Raw genomic sequence first — 8,714 nt, forward strand, 5'->3', positions numbered from 1 at the left:
CTCATTATATTGGTTCACCTTCATGATGACTGATGAAGGAATCAGAATAGTTTACGTATTGTTTTGAAGCGGACTCCATAATTCAAATGTAATACACTAATACTACTTCCGGTTCGTATTATATGCAACTTTGGTGCATTATTTATGAGGTATAAAATATTCCAAAGTTGCATATAATACAAATCGGAGTAGTATGTCAATATGTGAAATGAGTCTATTACACATATAAATATTGTCAATATTTAGATCAAATTTTAATAACATTGTATTGTTACTGTAATCGTAAAAAGTTTGTCCTAAAAATATTGTACTAGTATAAATTTCCATCTCAGGGCCAGATTACAAAATTCGATCAAATTTATAGCACATGTAAGTTTTTGTCATATAATCTCTACTATAATTGATCGATTAAAAATGAGATACTCCATAAAGTTCTATTTTTTTTTTTGATAGAAAGAGAGCAGGTTAATTAATTAATTAAAGCAAGTTGTGATGTAAGCTCACCAAGCATACAGTTGAAAGATTCACCCATCAGTGGGGGTCAAAAAAAGGTGGCACAGCACCCATATACATCCTAGTAGGACTAATAGTAGCGGAGTTAGAGTTTGAGGGGAACATCATCCAAAATAGGGGAGGGGTTAAGAGAACTGCTTTACAAAGCAACATATCAGGGATTATAACCCCAGGTTGGAGAGCTGCAAGAACCAATCTGGCTTCCCTGGCTAGCTTGTCTGCCTCCTGCACCCTCACTCTCCGCACGTGCATCAACTTGACCTCCTGAAGGCTTAGGCACAAGTCCTTGCAGGCAAAGTGCTATTTCTAAACCTTCTCATACGATTACCACCGTTGCTATTTTAGCAATTACCACTTACATTTTTATTTTTTTTAAATTTTACCACCAACTATTTTTTAAAATATCATAACTTCCTATCTACTTGGTTCTAACTGAAGTGTGATGTCATGTGGGGCCCTCGAACTACCTTCTAACGTTATTTCCCTCCTTTTCTTTCTTTCACTCTCAATTTCTCATTCCTTTATATTGTACTCTTCTCACAATCTGAAAAAAATTTCAAATAAAATTACATATATCTATGTTAATTATTTCACGAATTGAAGGTTTTCCCTAATTTAGAGAGGTATTTACAACAATAATTGCGAATATACTAAACAGAAAACTTAACCAAAGAAGTAGAAAAAATGTCATAAGAGTTATGATTTAGAAATGTTCCAAAAGTTATCTTTTTCTAAACAGGATTAAGGGTTATGAAATCAATGTAAATGTTTATAAAGATGACATAATAGACCCTAATCAACATAAACAGTTCTTCATGGGTTTTCTCATGGAAACTAAGAGGTATTATTCCTATAATCGCGTAGAAAACAAAGTGTTTGTTGCTCGTGATAGTGTTTTTTATAGAAAGAATCTCTTCCTAAAAAGCCAAGTGGCAGTAAAGTTATATCTCGATGAGAATCAAGACGAGCAACAAATGGATGTGGATAACACTACACCAGAGACGAAGGCATATGAAATCAGTTAATTTGATAAACCATGTATCGAAGCAAGCTAATTCCACTAGCAAGGCTTCTATTGTCCCACTTGAATGAAAGGCTTCAAAGAGTTGAAGAGAATAATTCTATTGTTGCTCATGTCTATTGTAGGTCGCTTAGGATAAAAAAAAAAGCAGTTGTTAAAATTCTGAGAAAATGTGGATTCTAAGATTTTCCTATTGGAATGGTTAGAATCCACGCTAGGGATGTCAGTGGGGCGGGTCAAGTAGGAGACCCGCTCCATTCCCGCCCCAATGGGGCGGGGATGGGTCTCAGTCTGGCGGGTGGTGGGGCGGGGATTGGGATAAAAACCATACCCGCCATGGGTGATGGGGCGGGGGTGGATTTTAAGTTGTACCCGCCCCATCCCCGCCCCGCCCCACCCGCCTCACTTCGTACCCGCTCTATCCCCACCTCAATATATATTAACAAGCAAAATTATATACTTTGTACTACACTTATAACGTGAAATATAATATTAGTTATAATACTTTGTACTACACTTATATTATAAACAAAAATGTGTGTAATATTAAAAATGTTTTTTTTTATTATTATAATCCGTATTAATTACGTAAGATTGTGTATTTAAGAGATGGAGATTAGGTGGGGATTAGGCGGGTCTTTGGTGGGGATTAGGTGGGGATGGATATCCAAGTGGAGGGTGGGGCGGGGATGGTTTTGGAGTTGTACCCGCCGGGGCGGGGATGGGGATGAACATTGGACCCGCCGCGGGGATGGGGATAGGGATGGGGATGAAAATTTTAGGTGGGGATGGGGATGGGAAGGCCAACATCCGCCCCGCCCCGCCCCATTGACATCCCTAATCCACGCCCTACAAGCAAGCTTTGGATAAGTGCTAATTCAAGAAATGGCTTAAAGCCAAGAAATCCAGTATGGACTCCATGTATGTAAAGATGTATTAGTCCACAATAGTCTTACAAATAGGGTCAAATCTATTAGTTGAGTAAGCCTATTCGGATTCTTCTAGTGATTGCTGATTTCAATTACGAAGTTTAGCAATGGATATCAAAATCACCTTCTTAAAATGTTCTTGATGGAGGATATGTATATGATACAACCTAAGAGTCTTGAAATCAAGAAATCCTAGAAAGTTTTTCAAAATTCATTAATGGATTGAAGTAAGCATCAGGGAGTTAGAACGTTCGTTTTTATTAGGCAATCAAACAGTTTGATTTCCTCAAAGAGCGAAAAGGAATCTTGTAGAGACAAGAAGTTTAGTGGGAGAAATTAGTCTTCTTGGTCATGTATGTAGATGACATACAATTCATATGAAATGACATATCAATGCTTAAGTAAGTCAAGCAGTGGTTAGAGAGTTGTATTAATATGAAAGACTTAGGAGATGTTGAGTACATATTGGGAATCAAGATCCACGAAGTGAATCTTAAAGAATGGTTGAATTGAGAGACTTATGTTGATAAGGTTCTTGACAAGTTCATGAAGCAAGAATCTAAGAGAGGATGTTTTCCCATGTTTCATGGTATTACACTCTGTAAAACTCAGTGCCTTCAAAATCTAGTAGAGTTGAGTTGTATGGATAATGTACCTCATGCTTTTGCAAAAGGGTCCATTATATGTGCCATGATATGTACAAAGCAAGATGTTGCATATGACTGGTGCATGTGTAATAAGTTTCAAGTAAATTCAGAATAAGCATACTGAAAGTTGTAGAGAGCAAATCCTTGAGTACTTGAGAAGAACTAAAGGATTTTTTCTAGCTAATGGTGTTAAAAGTGAATAAGTTGTCAAAAAGGTTATATGGATGCAAGTTTCCAAACAGGCAAGATGACTTTAAATGTTGATCTAAATACATTTTGAGTTTGAATGGAGAAGAAAAGTAAGCTTGAAGAGTTCAAAGCAGAGCACTATTGCATACCCAATATCATAATATGTGTGTGTAGCTGCATTAAGAGTAGTTAAGGAGGAAGTTTAGATCAAATTTTCCTGTGACTAAAAGGAAACCTTTGTCAAAACAAAGGAGCAAGGGCCACATCACAAATCCAAACAAATAGATATGAGATATCACCTCATTTATGAGATTAATGACAAGCAAAATGTTGTGATATGCAAAGTTTTATTATGAGTGAGAAATCAATAAACCCCTTCCATAGACTAAGATACGAGAGTCATATTAAAGACTTGGATTGGAGCAAGTTATGTAATTCAGGCTGTATATGTTTTGAGAAAACATGTTACATTAGGAATGCATCAATTTGTAGAATTATGTTTAAAACAGAAATTATCATTTCTCTTATTTAATTATGGTTTTGAAAATTAAATAAAATGTCCAAAATAATTATGAATTGATGGGCTCATCAGGTTGATAACCTGGTGAATGAAACCCCACATGTGAGCAAAATTCATATATTATTTAAGTTCCTAGTTCGAAATCATTAAAGTGGACATAATTGATTTCAATAAATGGACTAGCATAAGATTGATTGGATAGCGCAGTTTAATGGGCTATAGGGGCATAGTGATGCTCGATCAATCACTTGGATATGCATGAATGATGCATGATCCAACTTATGACCTATCTTGAAGTTCAAGTATAGAGCTTCCGGATGTATTAGTGGATTCCTTTGACATGAGTGGAACATTGATTTCATTCAATGGATGTTATGACTGTGGTACACTCAAACGTCTGCCCGTAACAGGAGATTATAAAGTGTGTTTCCCGGTTATTTCAAAAGTTGAGTGGGAGCTTTGGTTGCCACAAGATTGGATTGAGTCTACCTATTAAAATAGGGAACGTGTCATGGCCGCTTGAAGAGGGAGAATTCAGAAAATACGTGGCCGCGTTCAAATGCATTACTTAGTCATTTGGTTTTGTAATTATAACTTAGTTTTCAAGAAATGATTTGTAGATTAATATAATCTCGACATGTGATGCAATCATATTATCAAATCGACGCATATTAACTTAAGGAATTTGAATATTGCACACTTGTCTCAGAGAAGTGGGAGATTGAAGGATTTATGTCTTCGTCGTGTGCAATTACTAGATATATAAATGGATCAAATTATGGATATAATTAAGTTCGGACATTTGGGTTGTCGTTTTATCATAGCTAGAGATACTAACGATCTTTGGGCTGGTAAAATAGCTCAAATCCCAATTGGACGGATCCTATAGGTCACACAAAGGTTCTAGATCGGGCATGAAAGGACAAGGCCCATGATGGGCCTCATCTTCTAGTATGGCCGACCATGTGGAGTGAGTTTGAGGGTTTTGGGCTTCCTAACCCCAGTCTAATTATAATGGGATTATAAATAGACTAGGTGCCTAGGGTTTGCAGTATGCAATTAACTAATCAGTGAGATCAAACCCTAATTAGCAAACACGAGACCAACCCCTCTCATACTCCTCTCTATCTCACATCTCTCTCTCTCTTCTCCTCGGCGTTAGTGTGGTGGTTCGTGGTGGTGGTGGATCGTGGTGGTCGGCTTAGTCCATTAAAGGTGGTGATCGCGGTTTTCCTCAATAACTCGATCGATCTAGTATTGGTGGACGGCTTGTTCGAAGCTCGTGGACTAAGTAGAGGAGCAACGCTTGGGGCTCTATTCTCTCCCTGATTTGTCAATCAATTTGGAATTCACGCTTCAAAGGTACGATTATGTGTCTTGTGTGTTATGCATGTGATCTTGGGATTAGGTACTTTTATGAATAAGATTCATGTTTTTGCGCTGCGTAGTATGTATAAATTCCTACAAAAGCTCTTTTTTCAATTAGCTTATTCATTAATATATGGTGAAATGACATTTATACCCCCATTTAATTTAATATTCTACTTAAACTACCTATCACACAATTAGCTTATTGGTCATTTCATATTTTAAGCTATCAACTATTTACCAAATAATTTATACAATCAGCTAATAAAATAAGTTAGTCAAATTAGTTAATACAATCAAATAGTCAAAAGTAGCTAACATAATTAGCTTCAGCTTTCAGCTTTAATCTATTCACCAATCACGGCCATAATATTCTTTCTATCTAGGGAAATTAAGGTATGTTCTGATTTATTAAACTGAACTGATTGGAGCTAAACTGACTAAACTGAACTGAATTGAATATTTTACGAGAGAAGAAAATTAAATTAAGAACTAAAGAGAACTGATTGGAGCAAAACTGAACTAAACTGAAAGTAACCAGAAGTAAACATGCCCTTATTCCGTGTACCCTCGATGTTTTAAAAAATTCACCGCATACTTCCCAAAACTTTTAAATGCACCATATACCCCTGAGGTTTGTAAAATAATGCACTAATTTAAATACCCTAATCGTCTTACAAATGCACATATTATTCACCTATCAAACTATAATTATGCTCATGCACTGACTCACATTTAGTAATTTAAACCGTCTAAAAGCATAAATTACATTAAAATTTGAACTCTGTTGTTCATTCTAAATCCTTAACTTTTAGGAGCTAAAAGTTGCTTTATTAATATTATAACTGTAATATTTTAATAGTTTTTGATACTTACGGGGTTTAAATTTAACAAAATTAACATTTATTGTGAGTCTAAGGGTATTTGATGTAAGTTTTTACAAACCTCAAGGGTACTTTGATGTAAATTTTTACAAACCTCAAGGGTACATGGTGCATTTAAAAAGTTTTAAGGGTACACGATATATTTTTTAAAACCTTTGGGGTACATGAAACAATTTCCCAAATCTATATACAAAAATTGTGTTTAATTTGATCCCCACAATTTCAATTGGGAGGCGACTAGAACCTAATAACCCAAAACTAATCCCCAATCTGGATTAGCCCAAAGGGTGAATTAGGTGGAATTAGGTGGAACACCAAAACAATATGTATGTATAAAAAAAAATTACTCAATTTTATTAAGACAAATCTAATGATATCTCCTCCTAGCTAGGGAGCAAAATATCTCCCATATTTTTTTTATTAAAGGTGATAATCTAACGGTTATTAATATCTTGCAGGGTTATTATAGCCGCCCGTGGAAGCTCTAGTTGTTGATGGATGATATCAAGCACATTTTGGAATCTTTCTCGGCTTTCAAGTCCCACCATATCTACCGAGAAGGAAATCAGGTAGCAGATTATGTTGCCTCTCTGGGCTAGTTTACTCCAATGCACCAAGATGTAAACCAACTAAGTGAATCTGGAATTTCATATTGATAGAGTAGTAATTGTTGTGGATGCGCGAGAACAGAGGCTGCTAGTTTAGTAAGTATTGGTGTAGATGTGAGTGTGTGGTTTGGTGGCGTTGAAGAGGAATAACTGTGATGGTGGGTCGGAGACTTGGAGTTATTGGTGAGGGGCGGTTGTTGTTTAGGGTGATGCTAAGGAGTAAGGGAGTTAATGGGTGGTTAGTTGTTGTGCTACTGATGCTGCCAGGGGGTAATGAGGAAGAGTGTGGTGAAGGATTACAATTTGGTGTGGTGAAGGTTTAGGTGTGGAAAATGAGTGAAGTATATTTCTTATTGGTATGCAGCAGGGAGTTTAAGGGGTTTGTTTTGTGTGGGTTGGTTGTTTCATGTTTGTTGTCTTGTTGGTGTGAGGTTCTAGACACTAACCTTAAATTGTGACCACGATTACATGAACACAGACCTACACAAACAAATCAAACAAAATAATAAATAATGTAAAAGAAAATAAACTCTAAAATATGAAAATAAAAATTTAAATGAGAGAAGTGAGGAATTATTAATAAATAAAACTATAAACTCAACAATAAATCTAGGAATATTAAGAAAGGTTTACTAAAATAAATTATGAAAGTAATCTAAAAAAATACTAAAAATTACAAAAATAACTCGAAACAAAAGGCAAATGACGAAAATAAGAATATAATAGAAATCAAGACAAAAAAAAAAACACTAAATTATAGGGAAATAAACTAGAAAACAACTCCAAAAATACCCTAAATTTGACATACTTTCTCTGTCCCAGAAAAACTATCAAATTCAACTTTGCACACATGCTAATGCACTAATTTGACTTTATTTTTATATAACGCTAAACGTCTCCCGTATTTTACATATTAACGCCCGCAACTCAAATATACCATTTTAATTTGCCCCTCTCATCCTCACTTTCATCCATTATTGAAGTGCCTACTCTGAACTCTTCATTAAATAAGCTTATGGGCTTTCTCTTCCATTAAAGCATCCTTTTTTTTTCTAACACAACCTAAGTGTAATATCGGTAAACACAAAATACATTGCAAATCCTAAAATCGAACACACAGTATAATCAGTCCAAGACACTAATACCAAATTTAAATTAATTATATGATTGCTATATATGTGCAAAAAATTTAAATTCATATCAGCAAAAAACTTAAATTGCTTATCTTTTTCACATACTATACATAAATATAATTATAAAGAAGTCCTCAATCACAAAAAAATTAACAAAAAATAAAATTGGGATTAGAATGACAAAGTCTTCATGAGGCATTAATGGGTAGCAATAATCAACAGTTCAACAAAGAAAAGTGGCCGAGATCGAGAAACGCCTGTTGTAACCCGCAGGTGGAAACGCCTAAATTTTTCGTTCCCACCTATGGACTGCGAAATCTTTAGGATCTTTCATCTACAGGTTATAGACCTGGCAATCCTGACCCACACCTGATGACTCGAATGATCCAACCTATAACCCGAAATCAACCTGAAAATACTGACTCGAAATTGACCTAAAAGCCGAATAAACCCGACCTGACCCATACCCGACCCGAATTGGAATTGACCCGACCTTAACTCGAAACCCAAAATGACCAGACCTGAAACGACTCGACCCAAAGTTGACCCGAAACCCAAAATGACCCGGCCCAAAGTTGACCCGAAACCCGAAGTTGACCTAATACCCAAAGTGACTTGACATTTAACTTGAATTAATTAACCCAAATAGACTCGAAACCCAAAGTGACCCAAACCAAAATTATCTTATATCTTAAATGACCATAATTTATTTAAGCTAAAGACTTGACCTGAGAAAACCGAAATAGAAAAAACCAAAATCAAACTAACTTAATTTTTTATTTATTAATTTGTAATGTGTAACAGTGTAAGTAATTTACATATTTCAAGGCTTTGAGCATTACTTTTCTCGATTTCTTCGGCCTTTTATCTCTATATATAAGTTATTAAAAATCCGTAAAAAG

This window comes from Chenopodium album, chromosome 4 (assembly GCF_948465745.1).
Source record: "Chenopodium album chromosome 4, dcCheAlbu1.1, whole genome shotgun sequence".
Classification (NCBI taxonomy): Eukaryota; Viridiplantae; Streptophyta; class Magnoliopsida; order Caryophyllales; family Amaranthaceae; genus Chenopodium; species Chenopodium album.